Raw genomic sequence first — 20005 nt, forward strand, 5'->3', positions numbered from 1 at the left:
GGTTGCACTGAGTACGTGCACACAGTCGAGGTAATGCGGAGGCATTGCGGCAGCGGACGTGTATGCCTATTACGCGGCCTCCCATTTGTTAATTATAAACGAGTGGTGGTATAACTCGCCAACAGACCCATGCGTTTGCGCTTGAACACATGGCAATGGAGGGCACTCCCCTTATTCAGCTCCTATATAGTATGCAGAACTTGGACTTCCTACCCCCCGCCAGCAGCACTATGGTCCAATTTTGGAGGTATACGGTCAAGCAAATGACACCATTGTGGCACGGTACACACCTTCGCTCGGTGTCGGCCCTAGCCGGATTTTGAGGGTGGGACCTAGTGGGTATATCCACTTTGGGTGAGGTAGTACAGGGTACAAGCTTAAAATCGTTCCCACAACTGCAGAAAGAGTTTCATCTATTTCAGAATCAATTTTATAAATACCTCCGGCTGAGGCATGCTCTCACTCCCCTAATTCAGTCGATGGATGGCTTGCCTGAATTCCACCCTCAGGAAGGATGCTTGTTAATGGGCGACTTAGGAGCTCATAAGATCCTTCAGAATTTTTTTGTTGATTTTTTTTATAGGGGAAAGCGCGAACAGACCCCCCCACTACCAGAAATTATGCAGTTGAGTATCCCGCATTTGGAGACATCGCAGGGGTCATCACATCCAAAGTGCAATGGATGAGCCTCACCTTGGGAGAACCACCTTCGTGATCATGGTGTCTCCCCTGCCAGGTAAGTATAAGATCTGTCACATTTATCAAACACTGACAATGCACACCCTTGCAACTCTACATAATACCAGAAGGGCATGGTTGGAGGATATAACCAACTTGACTGACGATGACTGGACCGAATTCTTAGCTAGCCCCTGAGGTGCGGCAGTGTCATCGTGCTACCGTCTCAAGCAATTTAAATATATTCACCGCATATATTACACACGATCCCGTCTTTGGAAGATGGGTGCTATTCAGTCCCCCATATGTTTGAGATGTGGGACGGAAGAAAGGACTTTCATGCACACTGTCTGGAGCTGTGCAGTATTGCAGCCATTCTAGCGGAAGATCGTAGCCTGTCTGGGCGAGGTGCTGACGTGGGATCTCCCATTTGACCCGAATTTGCTTTTACTGCATAGCACTGATGGGATAGGTGGGAACCGGTATAAGCAGCAACTGCTCCTTCTAGCCCTTAACATTGCTAATCGCGATATTGCCCAGCTGTGGAAGGGGGAATCCCCCCCGACGATTAATAGGTGGAAAAAGGCCATTGATGATTGTATGGGTGCTGAGATCGCAGTGTTCCAAGCTTGAGGCTGCCCCCAGAAGCACAGGAAAATATGGTCCCATTGGGCAATTTACAGGGGGATAGAGTTACGCCCCTTCCAGCTCCGGACCCTTGATAGGACATGTTTCCCTAATAATATTGGTCACTGAATGACTCGGACTACAATATGAAATCATTTGTATATTCATTCAATTAGACAATCATAGACTTGTGAGATCTGAGACTAACTGCGCAATGTTTTTGCTGTTGTACCTGCGGGTTATGCAGGGGTTACATATTTATGTTGGTAACGATATTCCTGATACATATTGTTTTCAAACTGTATAAATGGGGCTACGGCCCGGTATTTACCATGAACACATAATAAAACATATTGTTAAAAAAAAGTGATGATAAGATTCGACAGGATCAGTTTCTCACTGAAAACTGATGACCAGGGGATGGTGGTTGCTAAATGTATTCCACTGCACAGAAAAGTAATTAAGAGAAGTGTATAGACCCACAGAAATATAAATATAATCAATAATAGAGCCACCGCCAGTACCCCTAAACGCAGGAGTTATGCCATCGCTACACAAATTATCTTGGTCAGAAGATTTACCAGATTAAATTCACCGGACAACTCATTAATTTTAGACCCCTTTAGAGCAGTGTTTCAAATAAACTTGATACTGAAGAATATCCCCCTATCACCCCCCCATATAGATAACAGTCTGAACATGTAAATTGAAATTCCCACAGTGCAGTATAAGTGGCAGGACTACCACCGCAAAACGGGTGGAGATGGATATCAAGAGAAGCTCACATTTCCTCAGCTTCCCTACAATGGACAGCATTATAAACATTAATGCATACAATCCTGGAGTTGTTCTTAAAAGAAAGGAGGATACCTAAATGTGCGACGAGGTACCTTTGATCATTTCTGCTTTATGACATATATTCACTTTGACAAATGAGGCCCCCGTTTGGAAGACGAGGCGTTGATCGAAAAGGAGACATAACTGTCCAAAGGCAATCAACCTCTCATGTCCCACATCTCCGGCAGAGTTATGTCATACACAGAAAGAGACAAATTCACACACAGTCGCCAAATTCCTCATGCAGCCGAGCAATGTTCAAAGACATAACCTTGAGCGATGTGTTTGTGGTCAAGGCCTCAGAGGTCATATTGAGGACAGACTTCGTCTCTAGTCAATCTTGGTCATCCAGGCCGTTTAAGGGTTCATAGGGATTGGACACAGCAATGTTCCAATCAGAATTCCTAATGCTAACTCGTTCCACTGGTCTTGAAACCTCCTGAGAGAAAACCCAACGATGGACCAACTGGGAGGACGAGGGTTTATAGAAATAAACCAGCGGTAGGGTGGAAATGCCAAAATATTTACATATATATATATATATATTCACTGAAAAAAACATAGGTTTCAGGGATGTTATAGTTAGAAATTTGCATTTAAAAAACCTTAGAAATTCCCTGAAAAAACATTAAGTTTCATGGGTGTTATAGTTACCTGGACATTTCACTCATGCAAAACCATGGAAATTCTTCCGTTATAGTTAGTTCTGCTAACTATAACTCGCGCGCCCGCAATGCACTGCTGATGATGTCACATATTACATCATTCATAACATGTTCAGTGACATCCCTGATGACATCACTGATGACATCTCAAATGACTTCACTGATGACATCGCTGATGACATCATCCAGTGAATGTGGTTTTGTTTGAAATTTAAATGTGTATTATATATATAGCAATCTGTATTGAAGAGTGAATGGATATATAACTGTCTGGATGGAGGATTTAGTAGCTGTCTGACTGTCTGCTTAAGTGAGTAATTAAAAGTGTCTCACTAAATACATGGGTTAGTAACTAAACTATGTGAATGTGTGCATCACTGTCTCTGTTGTTGTATAACCTGCTGCATCAGTTGGTCACTAACTACATGAGTGTCTATATTAGTTATTGATTAGTTGGCTGAGTATTTATATGGGAGACTGAGTGTGTGTGTGGTTGGGTGGGGGTGTGTAACTCAATGCATAGATGTGTGAGTGGTTGATTGACTAGGTGTATGAGTTTAAGACTGCATGTGGAAACAGTTGTTTGGGTGACTGAGTGTGTTTTTTCGTGTGTTGGTGAGCGAATATATGTCTCAGTGGTACAAAAATAAAAGGCATTGTATGTGAGAGTTGGTTTATATAAATAAGAATAGAAAACACGAAAGAAGCTATTACAGCACACCATTAAGTCTTGTCAATGTCCATAACCGTAATGGTAAAGTATAGAAACCCTTAAGTATGTCTCCATATAGTGAGAACGACAAAACAAATTACAGCAATATTGATCAGCTAAAGAGATCCAATGAGGTCAATGTTCATGCTTTCTTACATTCTTTATTGATATCCAAAAATATTTTAAATTTCCCAGCACACGATTAGCCGACACGTGTTTTGTCTGTTCATCAGACTTTTTCAAGGCATTCCACAAGTCATTAGGTAAACTGGGATTAGAGAGTTAATGTCCGTCCTCCCACTGTAATCAGATGGCAAAAAACCCAGTGTGGATGTCGTCTTGTAAGGGTCTGCTCTAGCAAAGTAAAAAAAGGGCGACCCTGGCATCCAACACAAACTTAGCAGTTTTTGAACACAGGAAAGTCGTCCAAAGGCAACAATAGAGCCAAAAAAGTCAGTAAGATGGTGTATCAAAGATAATACATCGTTGACAGTTGACAGTTAAAGAACACAGAGAATCCACCCACGAATGATAGGCGAAGGAGAAAGGGAACAGGTTCTAGAATGGCAGGTGTTTCCTACAATGGTGGGAAGCACTAAGGGCCATATGTAGGAAGCCAAATACCGGTCGGTAACGGCCGAAATTCGGTAAATATCCCGTTACCGACCGGTATTGAGGCACTTGAGATGTAGGTGGCTGATTTCTGGATTTCTGGATTCGGTATTTACCGAATCGGAATTTTAAGAAATCGGTAATCAGATGGCAAAAAACCCAGTGTGGATGTTGTCTTGTAAGGGTCAGCTCTAGCAAAGTAACGAAAGGGCGACCCTGTCATCCAACACAAACTTAGCAGTTCTTGAACACAGCAAACTCGTCCAAAGGCAACAATAGAGCCAAAAAAGTCAGTAAGATGGTGTATCAAAGATAATACATCGTAGGTATTTTGCCATAGATTGCAATGTAATAATACACACTGGGGTGTCTGAGTGCCACGCTCTCTGTAGCAATTACGACCCTCAATGAAGCGCGTCCCAAATATATACTGCGCCTCTGAACACAAACATATTATGGTGATCGTAAACGGTGAAAACTTTCAATACTAAGGTCCCAATGCAAGCGGCTGCATGTACACGTCTCGTGATCGTCGACACGCATACTTTTTAAGCGTCCTTGTGGGACCCCCTGAGCAGGCCTAGGGGGGCAGGGTGTTTCTACCCTGCCCCCTTTTCTTCTTTCTAACCTTTATTTCCCTGTTTTCTTCTGACTCTGTTCTACCGAGTCATAAAATGGCTGCCAACCCTTCCTGGTTTGGAGTGTTGACAGCAAATTAGAATAAAGCTCATGGTTGGGAGGGTCTGCGGATCAACCGCGCCTCTAAATATCAAAACTTTTATTTTTTGATTTTCTCAGCAACTACTGAACAGATTTACACCATTTAAAAAAGGGTCTCTTTCTGAACCAAGGGCTACATTTGTGCCAAATTAGGTGTAAATCCGTTCAGAAGTTTCGGCTATAACTGTGTCTAAAGTTTCCTATGGGAAATTGATTTTCCAACCTCTATTTTTTTAATTTCTCAGGAACTTCTGAACGGATTTACACCATTTAAAAAAAAGGTCTCTTTCTGAACCAAGGGCTACCATTTTGCCAAGTTTGGTGTAATTCCATTCAGCAGTTCGGGCTGTTTTGGGACTACCCTTTTTTCCTCGGCTCCCGTTTGGCGAATCACCCCGAAACTATCAAGACAGGAGCAGACCAGAGCGCCCCACTGGTTTTGAAAATTTTGCGATGATTCGTCAACCGGCGCCAAAGTTATTGGGAAAAGAAAAAATGCTTTTTGAATGGAAACAAGGTCCTAACTATAACTACCTACTGGCGACCACCAGTAGGTAATATATATATATGGCACAGACCCCAAGCCAAACTGTCTTAACAAATGACCAGCCCTATAATTATTAGAAAAATTGATTATGATACAATCCCCACTAAGAGACTTGGGAGTATTCCCTATCCAACATACTCTGGGTACCATATTTATTTAATCGAACTGCAGGGATCTTGATTCTGAAGAGGCCTGATCAGCTAGCCAGTGAACTACCTTATTTTTTAGTGACTGAAAATCATTCTGTACAGTGGCTCCTGCAGGGGGGACGCTAGCCAAAAGAAAACATAAGGTGTACAGGCCGGGGGAAGAGGGATAATATCTTTAGAGATAGAGACAACAGGGAGTGCCCCAGCTAGAGTCATCAAAGATAGCGGTGGGCATTCCCATACACAGATTCTTTCCTAGAGAGGCGGCCAGATAACTCTCCATCTAATTTATCAGTAATTTCCCTTGGGTTCAGACCATGAGTCATCCCCGAGTTAGACACAATTTTACTATTTCAATCCAAGACGCAATAGTCTCGAGTAGCAGTTTTAACTACAGAAAAAAGACCCTGACTTTCACAAAGCTGCTTCTCTATAACATTAATGCATTTCTGATTATTAATCACAGGAGTTAGCGGGATATTAGGGGATTCATTCAAAAAGTTTCCATTTGTTCCCTCAAAATACCTGGAGAGTTTACCAGAGTGCCCACTCTGTTTTTCAAAATGTCAAATCTAGAAGAAAGATTATCTAAAGCTGATAAAACTTTATTAAGCAAACTCTTAGGGGCATTCTGAGTAGAGGTCTCTTTAACCAGGGTCTGCTTTCCACTAATCACTCTTATTGGGGGTCCTGGAATAGAAGGTTTGGAGTGCGTTAATGCTCCTATTGACTTTTTACCTTAACCCTTCCCATTTGGCTTAGCAGTGCTATCCCCCGTAACACCTTTATTTTGCAACTTTTGTAAAGTTAGGTCTGTCGAGGTAATTGCTAGAATCCCCCCAGATGAGATTTCATTAACTCTTCCCAGGTCAGAGGCGATGGGCGCTCCAACTATCACTAGCGTTTCAAAATCTTGCTGGGAAAAAATTCAATGTTCTTTGAGAGACAGGATTTCAATAGTTAGAACATCCACTGCATTATTCAAATAGGAAAAAAAACGACGTGCAATTCCTTGGTCTTTTGTCATTTGCATTTTTACCTCGACTTTCCTTTTCCCCATACGGGAATATTGAGAGTAAAGCAATAACTTATAAATGTACTCGCTTATCCCCCACAAACAAATCCGCAAATTTTCAGAACAACCACAGGTCTCATAGATCCCACAGTACCTTGGTCCAAAGTAAATGTTCAAGCCCCCTGCCAAATTCACAACAACAGAATTCAATGGGGGTGCCCCAGCCCAGCCCCGTCTGGACGCAGATGGGCACAGACGGCCGCCCTTGGCCCAGGCTTTGCCTGGGCGCATCTTCCGCTGTGGGACTGCAGCACCTTTTTGATGGCCTGTGATTAGTTGCAGGTGGTAGGCGAATCAGGGCATTGTGGGACCCAGTGACAAAAGACTGCAACGGCTCTCCCCTTCCTACAGCAGCGTTCTGATCAGGTAGTTGACAAGATGCTGTTAGTGGCCCTAATTTAGCAAGCACCCTCCTCCAAACTCCTTCCTGCAAGCAACTCCCGGACTGTGAGACTACAGCGCCCTCATGATAATGGCCTGTGCTTCGATGCAGTTGGTAGGCGAAGCAGGGGATTGTGGGACTGAGTCCTTAGCGGCAGCGGTAAGGCAAAAAACTGTGATGGCTCCCCCTTCCTACAGCAGAGCTCCAATCGGGCAGTTGACAAGATGCAGTTAGTGGCCCCAATTCAGCAAGCGCCTTCCTCCAAACTCCTTCCTGCAAGCAGCCCCCATGACTCATGTAATATGTGGGGTAATTAGCAGCGCGAGTTATAGTTTCTTGAGATAACTAACTATAACTGTTGAATTTCCATGGTTTAGTGTGTAAAATCTGAACCTAACTATAACTTCCCTGTAATCTTTGTTTTATTCTGTGAATCTGTACAGGTTTTAATGATACTTCCTAACTATACCTTCCCTGTAACCTTAGTTTTTTTAGTGAGTGTGTGTAATATATATATCTCGGGGTGATTCATTAAGCGGGGGCCGAGAAAAAAGGGGGGTCCCAAAACGTGTTTTCCCCATGCAATTTTCCATAGGGACCGTTAGTTGCAGCTACAGCCCGAACTGCTGAACGGAATTTGGCAGAAAGGTAGACCTTGGTTCAGAGTCGTGCCTTTTGCTTAAATGGTGAAAATCCGTTCAGTAGTTCCTGAGAAAATCAAAATCAAAATCACATATATATCTATGGCCGCGATTGATCCGCGCACACTGCCAAGCACGAGCTGTATGCTAATTGGCTGTCAACACTCCAAACCAGGAAGTGTTGGCAGCCATCTTGTGCCTTGGTAGAACCGAGGCACAAGAAAACAGAAGAAAAAACGCGCAGAGCGCAAAAAGGGGGCAGGGTAGAAACACCCTGACCCCCTAGGCCTGCTTAGGGGGTCCCACAAAATGTTAGTTTCTATTTTTGAATGTGTGTATCAAAGGTTATATTAGGATGAGAGGAGGTCTGCCACTCTATCACAAGGATGATGTAATCAGTGATGTAATATGTGACGTCATCATTACTGCATTGCGGACGCGCGAGTTATAGTTAGCTGAACTAACTATAACGGGGGAATTTCAATGGTTTTGTACGAGTGAAATGTCCAGCTAACTATAACACCCCTGAAACCTATGTTTTTTTCTGTGAATATATATATATATATACATATATATATCTATATCACCAAACCCTTCTCCTGGAAGAAGAAGAAACGAGCTGCACTCCCGACAGTGAGGGATACATTTATTTATTTAATTCAATAGGCAGTCCTCTTTGACCTTTCTCAAAGGGTGAGCCTTGGCATCGCATTAAACGGAATCCCCAGCGCAATTAGTTCCTTTTGTAGTTTCCGCCCCCTGGTGGGCGTCCTCCAGTGGGTCTTTGCAATGTATGCTGGAACTTGTGGTTTGCTGTTTAACACAATTTGAACCCTCTAGTGGGTGATGCCACAATGTATCCTCAGTTCAATCATTCAAATAAAGTCCTTTAGCGCTCTCACTGTTGGCTCCGTCGCATTCCTCTTTTAAAGGCTGCTGGAAACCATATAGAAGCCAGTCTTTGGTGTCGCCTGCTGAACCCTTATCGTTTTCACGAGCCTCCAAACAAAGGTTCTTTTGTGGGCAGCGATGGCGCTCTAGCTGGCGGTGAGTTACTCGCGGCTGAACCCCGCCGCATAAATATCACCAAACCCTTCTCCTGGAAAAATATATATACACACATTCCTCTCTCAGCTCTGTTTTGCCCCCTTACATTCATGTGGCTGCACCCATCTTTATTCATGTACTAAACACGGGAACCCTCATCATTTTCTTTTAATACCCCTATGTTTTGGAATTCCTTACTTGTTATTCAAGCTGCATCGACCTTACCTTGCTTCCATTCCACTTAAATAAAAACCTACGCTTGTGTCTTTCATGGCCAATTTCACTTTTTACTAGTGATGGCCAATATGTTCACTGTATACTGTGTGTTTATCCAAAGCTCACTCGTGCTATAGAAATAATATTAAAACATAAAACAATGAACTGAGGTGTTGTTTAAAGAGTCAACATCCAGCTAACAGACTCCATGCTTCTGCCACTGAGCACCTCAGTAGACAACGGTCTCGTTCATTCACAGACTCCATATTGCACGTTTTAACCACACTCTGTTCTGTTATTTACCAGCCAAAGGGGTCTGGTTGATTGATACGGAATCTCACCCATAACCAAGGCAGGTAGAAGCAATTGGCGTGACACACGTGTAGTGGCCAATCAAGTGTCCTCTCAAGCGTCTAAACAAGGGATCTGCTCCTGCTGCAAATTCTAAGTTGCAAGTTACAAATTATTCCTACTGGGCAACTCTGCTGCACAATAAATTCCACTGGTCCAGAAAGAAAACAAGCATCTTTCTGGTAGTTAAATAAAAATACTCAAAGAAGCCAATAGACTATTTTACAAACCAAGCGTAGCATATGGCTCGTGTAAAACCATCTGTAACTTCTCAACTGGAATTTCCACCAGGGTGAATAGCTAGTCAGCAATCCACTTTGATGCTTTGCATTGAGCATTCATTAAAATTTATATTTTAATTGCAGTGTTAACTGAGGAAATCAGATTTTATTTATTACCAGACATGCGCGATGCTTCTCTGCCCATCAGGCCCTACTCTCTGCTCTGAAAGTGAACTTTCATCCACTCAGTGTAAAGCATTTTTGTCTGCTTATGTTTGAAGTCTATGTTAATCTGTACCTCCACATTTGAATATATATGTTGCCGTAATATAAAGACATTACATGTCAAACGCTGAATGAACACTTCGAAGCTGTTTGATCTTTCTATTTTCTTTCATTTTCTGTGAAAGCAATATGAGATTTCATCAACAACTACCACTGGAGCATGAAGGCTTTCACTTGCAAATACTCAGAGGAGAAAATAAACATGGCACAGTGTACATGCTGCTCTGCAGCATGTAATATTAGCACTGGGTGGTGTATTACACTGGTGCACGAGGCTTTGATGCCAGATAATCTATTTTAACACGTCAGCTTCAGAAGCGCGTTCTTCTTGACTATACATCTTGTCTAAAGCCTATTCGCTTGAGAAACACAAGAAAGGTTGCTGCTTCAAGAGCATGTTTTAAAGGCAGTACCCACCACTTGACAAATGCCAAGGTCTGCATCTCTAGGTGGTGCTAGCGGTTCGTATTTTGAGATTCTTTGAAAATACAGGCTACCATGAGAGCTGCTATTCTGTTATCATCGATGAATCGACGGCACAACAGTATGCGCAACTTTATAAAGTTCAAAGCATGCCACAGGTCAAACTACATCAACCATATATTAACAAACTAAAGCCAGACAAATTGAAATGTAAGGCAATACGTAAACTCCATCCCAGGCATTAAAAAAAACAAATTGAGGGTTATTCACAGTTTTGTGTAACAAAACGTGATGTGATTTCTGGCCCCTTTCAGTTTTGCAAGAGAATCTTTTCCCAGTCAGATCCTAAATGGGCTTTTTTTTTCTTTATGCAAGCACTTAAAAGCATTCTTGCAATCCTTTCCCAATCGTGTAGCCAAATGATTCCTTTCAGCTCTGCTTCCATGGGCATTAGGTTAATGCCCCACGATGTGTTTTATGCAGTGACATTTTTGGAAAACCTCTCTAAACCTTTACAGAGTAAAGCAGAAATAACAGCATTTGGGACCTTCAGAATAGTGGCCTTTATTGTTTGGGGTTGGGAGGGGGCGTTTCCAGACCTTTAAAGAGTATCTTCTATAGTGAAGTCAATGAAAAAAAATAGTGGTGGTTGCTCAACTTTACCACCGGCGTGATCAACATGTGTCTTGTGGCTAGCATAGCAGGGTTACTAATGGATCGCAGCACTACTGATGCAGTCATCCGGTTTAAAGCGGTTGAAGCCCATGCTGCACTTGAAATACCTCCTGATAGACTGGAAGACTTTGGAGAACTGGGTCTTTTTGAGAACTATTTTGCTATCACACTAAAAGTTCTTTACTACAGTGGATCGTGGAAGTTCTTCACATCCAAAGAGCCGGTGAAAAGTAATACAGTTTTACATTCTCCATCATGAAAATCACTTTCATGGTATCTTGAAACGGCAGGATTTGTTAGGAGCCAAGTATGTGTGTACCGTTGTGACTAACTCTACAACACACAGACAGCTCATCAAAGTGAAATGCATTGTAAAATATGCCAAGTATTATGTTTCATATGGGTACCCCAATATAGGCTGAGGTAGCAACTCAACCTTTTACCTACATTCTCCCGTACCATTACACTACATAACGGGTCTTGGGACTGACCTTTTTACCTAGTTACGGTACTGCTTACAGGACGTGGGGTTTTCCCTGAACACTAGCCTCATTCATTAAGTATGAGGATTCTTGGAAACTCAGCAGCACCTCCATCTCCTGAATAATAACTATGTATAAGGGTCATTCCTTCCGTCATCCTAAGTCCAATATGACACAGCAAGGTAGAACCCCTGATGGTACCACTTTGGGTATATAAACACCATATCTTGCTAAGACAGACAGAGGAGAAAAGGACTTCCATGTGGACACATTGGCGCAAGATGCTGAGGTTCCTGCATGCATACACTCCAGCCCGTAGTAGTCTGATATCCCTTGCGGGGTGTCCATCTTGAGACCAAGACGTGGTCCCACAGTATCTCAATTCAGATAATGGGGTTGACTTTATCCTAGATGGATTCTTGGCTTTTACACCTACATACATGCTAGGTACACTTTGGTACATCTTGATAGGATTGCATCGTAGGAGTACGCATTTTACTGTCATGCATTTTAATACCTACCTGTATTCATTGTTTTAGCACTATGGTAGAAATCTACCATCCTTTTACTCTGTTGGTGCTTATATTCATTTATAGCTGTTACTGTCTTATGGTTGTTTCAGCACACCTATTTTACACTAGAATGATGCTGGTTCAATAAATGATTATTGAAAAACGTCCCCACCATTTATTCTGTGTATCACCCCGAGACCAAGTGAGCACGAGTGACTGAGCGAAAAGTATTGTACGATTTCCACGATCACTGATGGGACACAGTTGTCATGTTTGATAGTTGCCAAGAACTATTCTCTCCTTGGTAAGAGGGGTTTCTAGTGGAACTGTGAGCTAGCTGATGTACAGGCGAACATACCCAGGGGGGTTGTAATCAGTCTGGAGACCAACCCCACAGTCTATGTCTGCATCGCTGATCAGAAGGTGAGATGTCCAAGATGTAATTTATTCTGCCGCTCTCAAAACTCCTTGAGCACACACACTGGGGTCATTCAATGCATCCCTAAAACAGACTGTGCAGGGTGAGGTGCTACACAGCAGCCGATCACAAATGCAAAGGTAAGAAATGCCCCCAGTGTAAGGTGCCTTTTCTGCCGGGAACGGAACCCTTGCTGCATGGACTAATTTCTTAGCATATTCATTGAGACAAGATTCAAAGGGCATACCCCGATGGCCCATTACCGAAAAGCGTATGACTCATTCTTTGTTTTGTAAAACATGAACCGTTAAAAGATGCCTGTAGAACTCAACCCCAGTGCTCCAATCTGATGCTACTAAAGGCTGTACCTTTACATGTACGGTTTATAGATACTTTGAATGTTCTGCCCATGTGTTGGACATGGCCCTTTTTGCAGGGTCATCCCTGAACTATTTGCCATCCTTCTAGCCTTTTTTCTGACATGGTTGTTGGTGGTTTTAGGACTCTTGGCACTTTAGCACTGCTGTCCAGTGTAAAGTGCGTGTGCTCTCTGTGGTAAACATGGTAAGATTGGTCTACACCTGTTTGGCATATTTAATTTACCTGTCAGAACCTTGTAAAGTGGTATCTCAGATACCCGGGGTGGTTAATTAAATGCTACTGGTGGGCTTGCAGCACTGATTGTGCCACCCACCAAAGTAGCCTTTCAAACCTGTCTCAGGCCTCTGCCATTGCAGGGCCTGTGCGCGCAGTGTTACTGCCTCTGTGACGTGACACCTAAAGGGTGTGCCATGTCTGTAACCCCCCTTTTACTGTATGTCAGCCACCCCTAAGGTAGGCCCTAGCAAACCCTATGGGCAGGGTGCATTGTAGGTAAAAGGTAGGACATGTACCTTAAGTGTGTAACATGTCCTGGTAGTGACAAACCACCATTTTTGGTTTCTTATTGCTGTGAGGCTGCCATCCCACAGGGATGCATTGTGGATTCCATGATAAGTGTTTCAGTGGTAATTCCTGATATGAGAGGAGCAGCGTGGTCAAGTTTGGTATGGTTGGAATAGTAATAATAAATGCTGTTCAATGGTGTGCACAGATTTATTATCACTATTTTAGAAATGCCACTTTTAGAAGTTGGCATTTCTGTGTGCTATGTGTCTGCCTGCCTGATGTGGATTGCATCTGGCTTTGGAGTGACAGGGGCTGGTGAGGTGTGTGTGGCTCCAGGGAGGGCAGGGTGAGTCAGTGCAAGGCTGAATGGGAGATCTGCATTTGGAGTAGTGGGAGGAGTAGTCCCCTGCTCCTGAATAGGTCAGTGCCTGCCTAGGTGAATGCTGGCTCCGCCCACCTGTAGTGTGTCTGATGACAGAGCCCCAACCTGACAAAGGAGGGTGGGAGCCCTGTAAACAAAGTTCTCCACACTTCCCAGAACCAGTTAAACTGGATTTCCCCAAGCCCTGTGCCAGGGAAGACAAAGAAAATGTTGAATAAATACTGGGGCTGCGACCCCATGGAAATGTGCTTTTTTGTGACTTGGGGAGGGGGGGGGGGGAACTTGCTGCTTCTGGGCCCCAGGAGGAACTGCCACGAGGGACTGCCTCCATGCTGGAGGGCCCTTTGAGCTGGCCTGCCTGGGGCCAGCCTTTGCCCTGGAACTGAGGGGGCCTTAGCCCCTCGTGTGCGCTCTATCTATTTTTCAGGAGAGTGCTGGGGGCTCTGAAGCGCTGAGCTGAGATTGATTTAGAGGGAATGCCGATGTGGGGATTCCCTCACATTGATGCCCTCTGAGCGAGAGCCCACCCCGCACTGGTGTTATTTTACGGCAGGAGCCCACCCGCACTTTGCCAATATTGAAGAGTCAGGAGCCCACCCCGCAATTGTGCTTGTTGCAACAGCAGGAGCCCACCACGCAATTGCAGCCGCCGAAAAGAACCGTCGCAGTCCGGAAGTCAGGCATCTTGCCTGGTTGTTGGCGGAGCTTTCCGCAAGCCGGGAAGGAAGTCGCGCCGAAGCCTCGCAGGCTCCACGTAGGCAGTGATGCAGGAAGCCAGGTGGCTGTTGCCTGGCCATGGGCAGAGCTCCCCGTACGACGGAGGAGAGCCCCGCGTATTACTGAGGTGAGGACTGAGCCTCGCAAGTTCCCCGGTGGAGACCAGTCTCTATTTTTGGTGCCAGGAGAGGAGCGGAGCTCACCAGAGAGCCCCGGTGAGTGGGGCTGCCCGAGAGCCTTCTACCCTTGTGCCGAGAGCGGCACCCAGAGAGTCCCGGTGAGTGGGGCTGCACTTTGGCTTTGTTCTTGGTGGCAGTTGCACCGGAGACGCCCCCGCAAGTGGGGCTTGCAGAGCAGTGTTGGTGCCGGTTCTTTTGGCTCCACAGCTGCACCGCAGTTGCAGGCAGCTGCAACGTTGGGGGCAAACAGGAACAGAGTTTGTGCTCCCTGAGGCACCGTGGAGCCTGTGCCTATTTTCCTTTGGGGGCAATTGTGTGTTTGGAGTCCCGAGTGGGGCTCCCCAGACACAGTGGTGCCAAGACCCATTTCCTACAGCTGCCCTGCCGGACAGAGGGCAGCTGCAACAAAGGGGGCATTTCTGTTTGTTTTGTGATGAGGAGGGGGTGAGACGCACTCCCGTGTCCCAGTGCATTTCGCACCTTGCTTCGCTGCATTGGCAGCCACAGGGCTACTTGAGAGGCCCCAGTTACACCCCTGACATTTTGGACAAAGGGCATTTGAGCCCCACAGATGTCCAGTTGACGTGGGTTCAGCTTTATGGTGTTGATAGGGTGCAAGGCCCTAAGGTGATGTATGCACCTGGGGAGTGTCACTAAGGTGCCCTCCTAATTGTGAGTTATTGCATAATATGTTTATGCTTATGACGTCTATTGCATAATGTGTTTATACCTACAGAGGTTGCATAATGTGATTATGGTTATGAGTTTGATGCCTAATGTGATGCAGACATAATGCGTTCATGTTGCAGGTGCTAATGCTAAGTACAGTATTTTACCAGTAGTCACTGGTCATGTTGTTTTATGTGCTACTAGTGTTTTCTAAAGTTTCTGACAGTGGCCCGATTGGCCCTGTCCTGTGTATATAGTCCCCTATGAATATTGCCTAGTACCAGTTGGCACAGTGTATATTTGCGATTATGATTCTAATTTGTTTTGGATAATACAAAGGCTATTTTTTATATAACTTTGTGTGGAGTTTCTTCTGTGGTGTGCCTAGTGTGTTGCTGCTGTGTGTGTGTTGCTCAAACGCTTTACACATTGCCTCTGGGATAAGCCTAACTGCTCATGCCAAGCTACCAAGGGGGTGAGCATGGGTTATGTTCAGTGTGTAACTCCCTTGCCCTGACTAGAGTGGTGGTTTCTGCCTGCCTTAGGCGCTTGCCTTAGCCAAACAGAAATCCCATTTCTAACACCATGAAATTGAGCAAGTTGCCAAAAGCCTTTGGTTTTCCAGGTTGTAAAGGTTATTTCTCCCACTTTTTTAACACCTGGGCGAATCACAATTATGAGGGTCCCATGCCTCCGTCCGACAGCTACAGTGTTGAGTATATGATGCCGGAGGGGAAAGAGAGTGTTCTAAAGTCATATGGTAAAAACCGTAAAAAGAAGTTTCATTTTCAACCCGAGTTGAAAGTTTATTGTCAGGCAGATGTAATGATCTTACAAAAAGCTTGCAATATCTTGTTGTAGAGATGGCAAAACAAGAAAAGGTTCTGAAACCCAACACCGCCAAGATGACAAAATCCAGAGTACATCATTCCTTTTCAACAAGACACGCTGGATATCATGCTCATTACCTGATAACAATGTTTCATTTTTAATCCAGAGATGATGTATTCGGCCTCTGAGGTGAAAAGTATATTAAGTATAAAAGTCTTCTTTTCTAGAGCACACAGCAGCTTCTATGGCACCCTCCTGCTGCTACTACCCAGTAAAGTGGTACCGGTGAAGTCTCTGATACCAGAGTGCAGTGGGGGTTGGTTGTCTGCAGAGAATCAGGCAAAGGGCGAAGCCCCGGTGCACATGGCCAAAGTCCCTCTGCAGTGGGGGTTGGTCATCCGCGGAGGGTTGTGTAGTGTCTTGTGTATTATACAGTGCAGGAACACTATGGTCCTTAACAGACTCCGTAGTCTAGTCAAGTGATTGGGTGTGGTTAATAAAATTCATGACATGGTGTGTGTCAGTGCGGTTAGACTCTAAAGAATAAAGACATGTAATACGTGTGCAGCATAATTCATTTACATGCTACGGGGCTGGGGAGAACACTACAACTGGCGACGAGATAGGAGATGTGTAAACCCCGCAACTCAAAGAGTCGAGATTGCTCTCCCAGAGAGTTTGCCGAGGTTCAGCAAACTGCTCATGAGAGAAGTGAAGAATTGATGATTGGCATATGTTGAGTCAAAGCACAACTCCAGTCAGAACGAGACCTTCCAAAAGAGTGAAAGCCCCACAGACAGTTTCATTTATTGTCAGTCAGAGAATTGATAAAATGACCAAGATAAGAAGAAAAACGCCACCATCTAACACAGGGCTTTCATTTTGATACAGTGCGGAAACATCAAAGGCAGCATCAAGCAGGTACAGAAAGCACAACAAGTGTCAACAGCCATGTGTAAGAGAACACTGTAAACAGAAGTAGATAAGCATCAAAAAACATTGGCAGGTTTCAACCAGGTGTAAGAAAGTGTGAAGAATCGTCAAGGGCAGTGCACCTCAGACACAAGAAACGCGCATCTACTTATCCAACATCTAGAGTAAAGGAAGTCATCTGACCAGAGCCCCAGGCGAAGCGACCCAAGCATAAGCACGGGCTGTCAAATCCTTCCAAACCGACAAAAGAAGCAGTGAATGGAGGTTGGAGTAGTGCAATATTTCAGCTCTCCCATGGCTGCCGAAAAGAGCGCTGGATATGGCACTGCCTTCTTCCTAAAACCATTGTCCGCTTTTGATGTTGCTAAGAAGCAGAATATTGGCGCAAGATGGTCTGTCTGGATTGTAGTTTTCAATGACTTCATTATTACGCTGGAAGAAGCAGACGACAAAAAGATCATCAAATATGTCAAAAACTTAGCAGGTGACGGAATGAAAGTGATAAAGAAAATACCCAGGGGGTGAAGGAACTTCGTACTGTCAAATTAAAGAAACTCTGAACACCAAATTCAATCCGATGCAGAACATTGACTATGAAAGGTACATCTTCAATCAGGAGAGACAGAGAGATGGTGAAACGATGGATGGATTTGTTGAAAGACTTCAATTGCTCATAAAATATTGTAAGTTCAACTAAGTCACTGATGAAGCAGCCATTTGTCTCAGAATCATAGATGGTTGCCCGTCCAATGCCGTCAGACTTCAAATGCTGAGAGAAACGCTGAACCTGGAGCATGTGCTCATGGTGGCCAGAGCTGAAGAACGAGCCGACAAACAAGCCACTGACATGGAGGCCGGAGGAGCCCAGAGTGAATCAGTATTCAGTATGAAATGCAAAAAAAGAACAAAAGGTAAAAGGCGGCAAAGTGCTGTCTCTGAAGAAGATAAAGCTTGGTTTTTTTATGTGGATTTTGCTTTCCACATGAAGGTAAATGTCTTGCCAATGGGCAGATTTGTAAAAGCTGTGGTACAGAGAGCCATTTTGAAAAGCCAGAGAAAAGGTGAGTGCATCACATTGTGAAGACAAAATGGCTGCCGGTACTCATGTCGTGAAGACAAGCTGGATGCCAGAAGGTTCCAGGTCCCATCGAAGTAAACAGCAACATAAGTGGATGCAATTAGAAACTGAAAGAGGCCGATTGTCATCTAATTCCTTGCTAAAAGGTTCTTCGACGTCACTGTTGAGCGACAGTGAAGAAGATGAGTGTGCAGTGTCGATGCTGACTACTGAAAGATGTGCGCATGTAGGTTTAATTTCTTGAAAGAAAGAATACACGTCAGAAAAGAATTGACAAGTGAAGTCACAACATTAATTTGGACATTGGCCCAAAATAATATTGAAGGTTAATGGTTGCTATATACGGTTTATTATAGACAGTGGTGCGCCGATAAATATCATGCCAGTCAAAAAGTATTATGAAGTGTCTCCGATGTCCCGTCTCACACCACCAAAAACCAAAGTATACATGTGGGCAGCCTCAACACCAGTGCAAAGTCAAAGTTCATTCATGGCGCCTATGAAACATAAGAAGATGAAGGTACAAGTCCCAATGCATATCCTGCAGGGCACTTCGTCGAGTGCATGTTTGCTTAGCCCCAGCACTACTGCTGACATGGGACTAATTTATGTGAATTACTATGTCAATACTTATCACGACACAGTGAATCAGTTTCCGTCATTGTTTTATGGATTAGCAAAACTTAGACGGTGAAGGTGCAGCTTCACATCAATGAGGGCATTCACCGTTTCATCTACAAGAGGCTGTTGAAAAAGAAATTGAGACTTTGCTAAAGCATGATATCATTGAGTGCTCTGGTCCAACTCCATGGGTGTCGCCAATAGTGGTGGTACCTGAAAAGGACAGTGGAGGGTCTGTGTGAATCTATGTTGACATGTGTCAAAGAAACAAATCAATAGAGAGAGTACAACACTCAGTCCGCACATTGCCGGTGCCAAAGTATTTTTGCGCCTTGATCAGAACAAATGATATCATCAGCTCGAACTGGAAGCAAATTGCAGGTACATTACTACCTTTTCAACTTATTTTGGTTTGTTCGGATACACAAGATTGAGTTTCAAAGAGTCTTCATTTGCCAAACTTTTTCAAGATGTCATTTGTTGCATATAAAGCCTCTCAGGGATGGTTTCAATTTCAGTGATGATATACTAATATTTGGGGGTCACACAAAAAGAACTTGATAGAGCCCTTTACACAAGTGTGCTGTCTACTTGCTGATGCAGGTCTTACGATGAATGCTGAAAAAAAAAATGAAATGAATCCAGATTCAGCCAAGGCTCAGGCTTAGGGGCAGATTATGATTGCGGAAGGGTCGTCAATGCCAGCCATGCGGTGGCGGTCTTTCTGCAATCGGACCGTGATTTCCCCCCACCACATTACTATGGCGGAGGGAATTGCGCAGGGACCGTGGCGGACGCAAAGACCTTCCGCAACGGGACCACCACAAGCAATCATACAGAATGCCTGGTGGACGGTCCAGATAGCCCAACATTGTGGCACCGTCCACCAAATTAGGATGTTGGCTGGTGGGAATTTGTTACGGGGGCCTGTTGCGGCCCCCCCTTGTGTTGGTGGGAGGTGTGGGTGCACTGGGGGGTACCCATGGTACTCCTCTACATTTCACAGCACTAAGGGGTCCATTACAATCGTGGGCGGATCGCCACAGCCGGCCCAGCGGTGGCGATCCGCCCACCAAGTGCCCCTGGTTCAGCCCCGCCATACTATGATGCTTGCCTTTCCATGGCGGAGACTCCGCCATGAAAAGGCATGCGGAGATGGACATTGGGGGCCTGTTGGGGGCCCCGGGAGGAGGGTTGGGGGTGGGTGGTTGCACTGGGGGTACCTATGGTACCCCCCTTCATTGGCATACACAAGGTGGCAGGCACTGCACGGTGCCTGTCACGTTGTGCATGCCAATGCACAACATGCATATATTGCATTGTGGCGGATGCTGCTTGCAGCACCGCCCGCCACAATGTAATATATGAGGGATGCGACTGTCAAGGTGGCGGTCGCATTCTGATTGGCATAGCGGGACCGCCGCACCTATGA

The 20005-nt window shown here is 44.7% G+C and overlaps 1 protein-coding gene and 1 non-coding gene across 2 annotated transcripts in view; both read right to left on the bottom strand.

Moving 5' to 3' along the window:
- KIRREL3 (kirre like nephrin family adhesion molecule 3) overlaps positions 1-20005 on the bottom strand; it is a 4147526-nt gene that overhangs the window by 1308575 nt on the left and 2818946 nt on the right. The window lies entirely within an intron of this gene.
- LOC146856672 (U1 spliceosomal RNA) lies at positions 581-744 on the bottom strand. The gene has a single exon (XR_014980275.1). It is a non-coding gene; the product is annotated as a U1 spliceosomal RNA (small nuclear RNA).

The sequence above is a fragment of the Triturus cristatus genome, chromosome 3_2, assembly GCF_964204655.1.
Source record: "Triturus cristatus chromosome 3_2, aTriCri1.1, whole genome shotgun sequence".
In the NCBI taxonomy this organism is placed as follows: domain Eukaryota; kingdom Metazoa; phylum Chordata; class Amphibia; order Caudata; family Salamandridae; genus Triturus; species Triturus cristatus.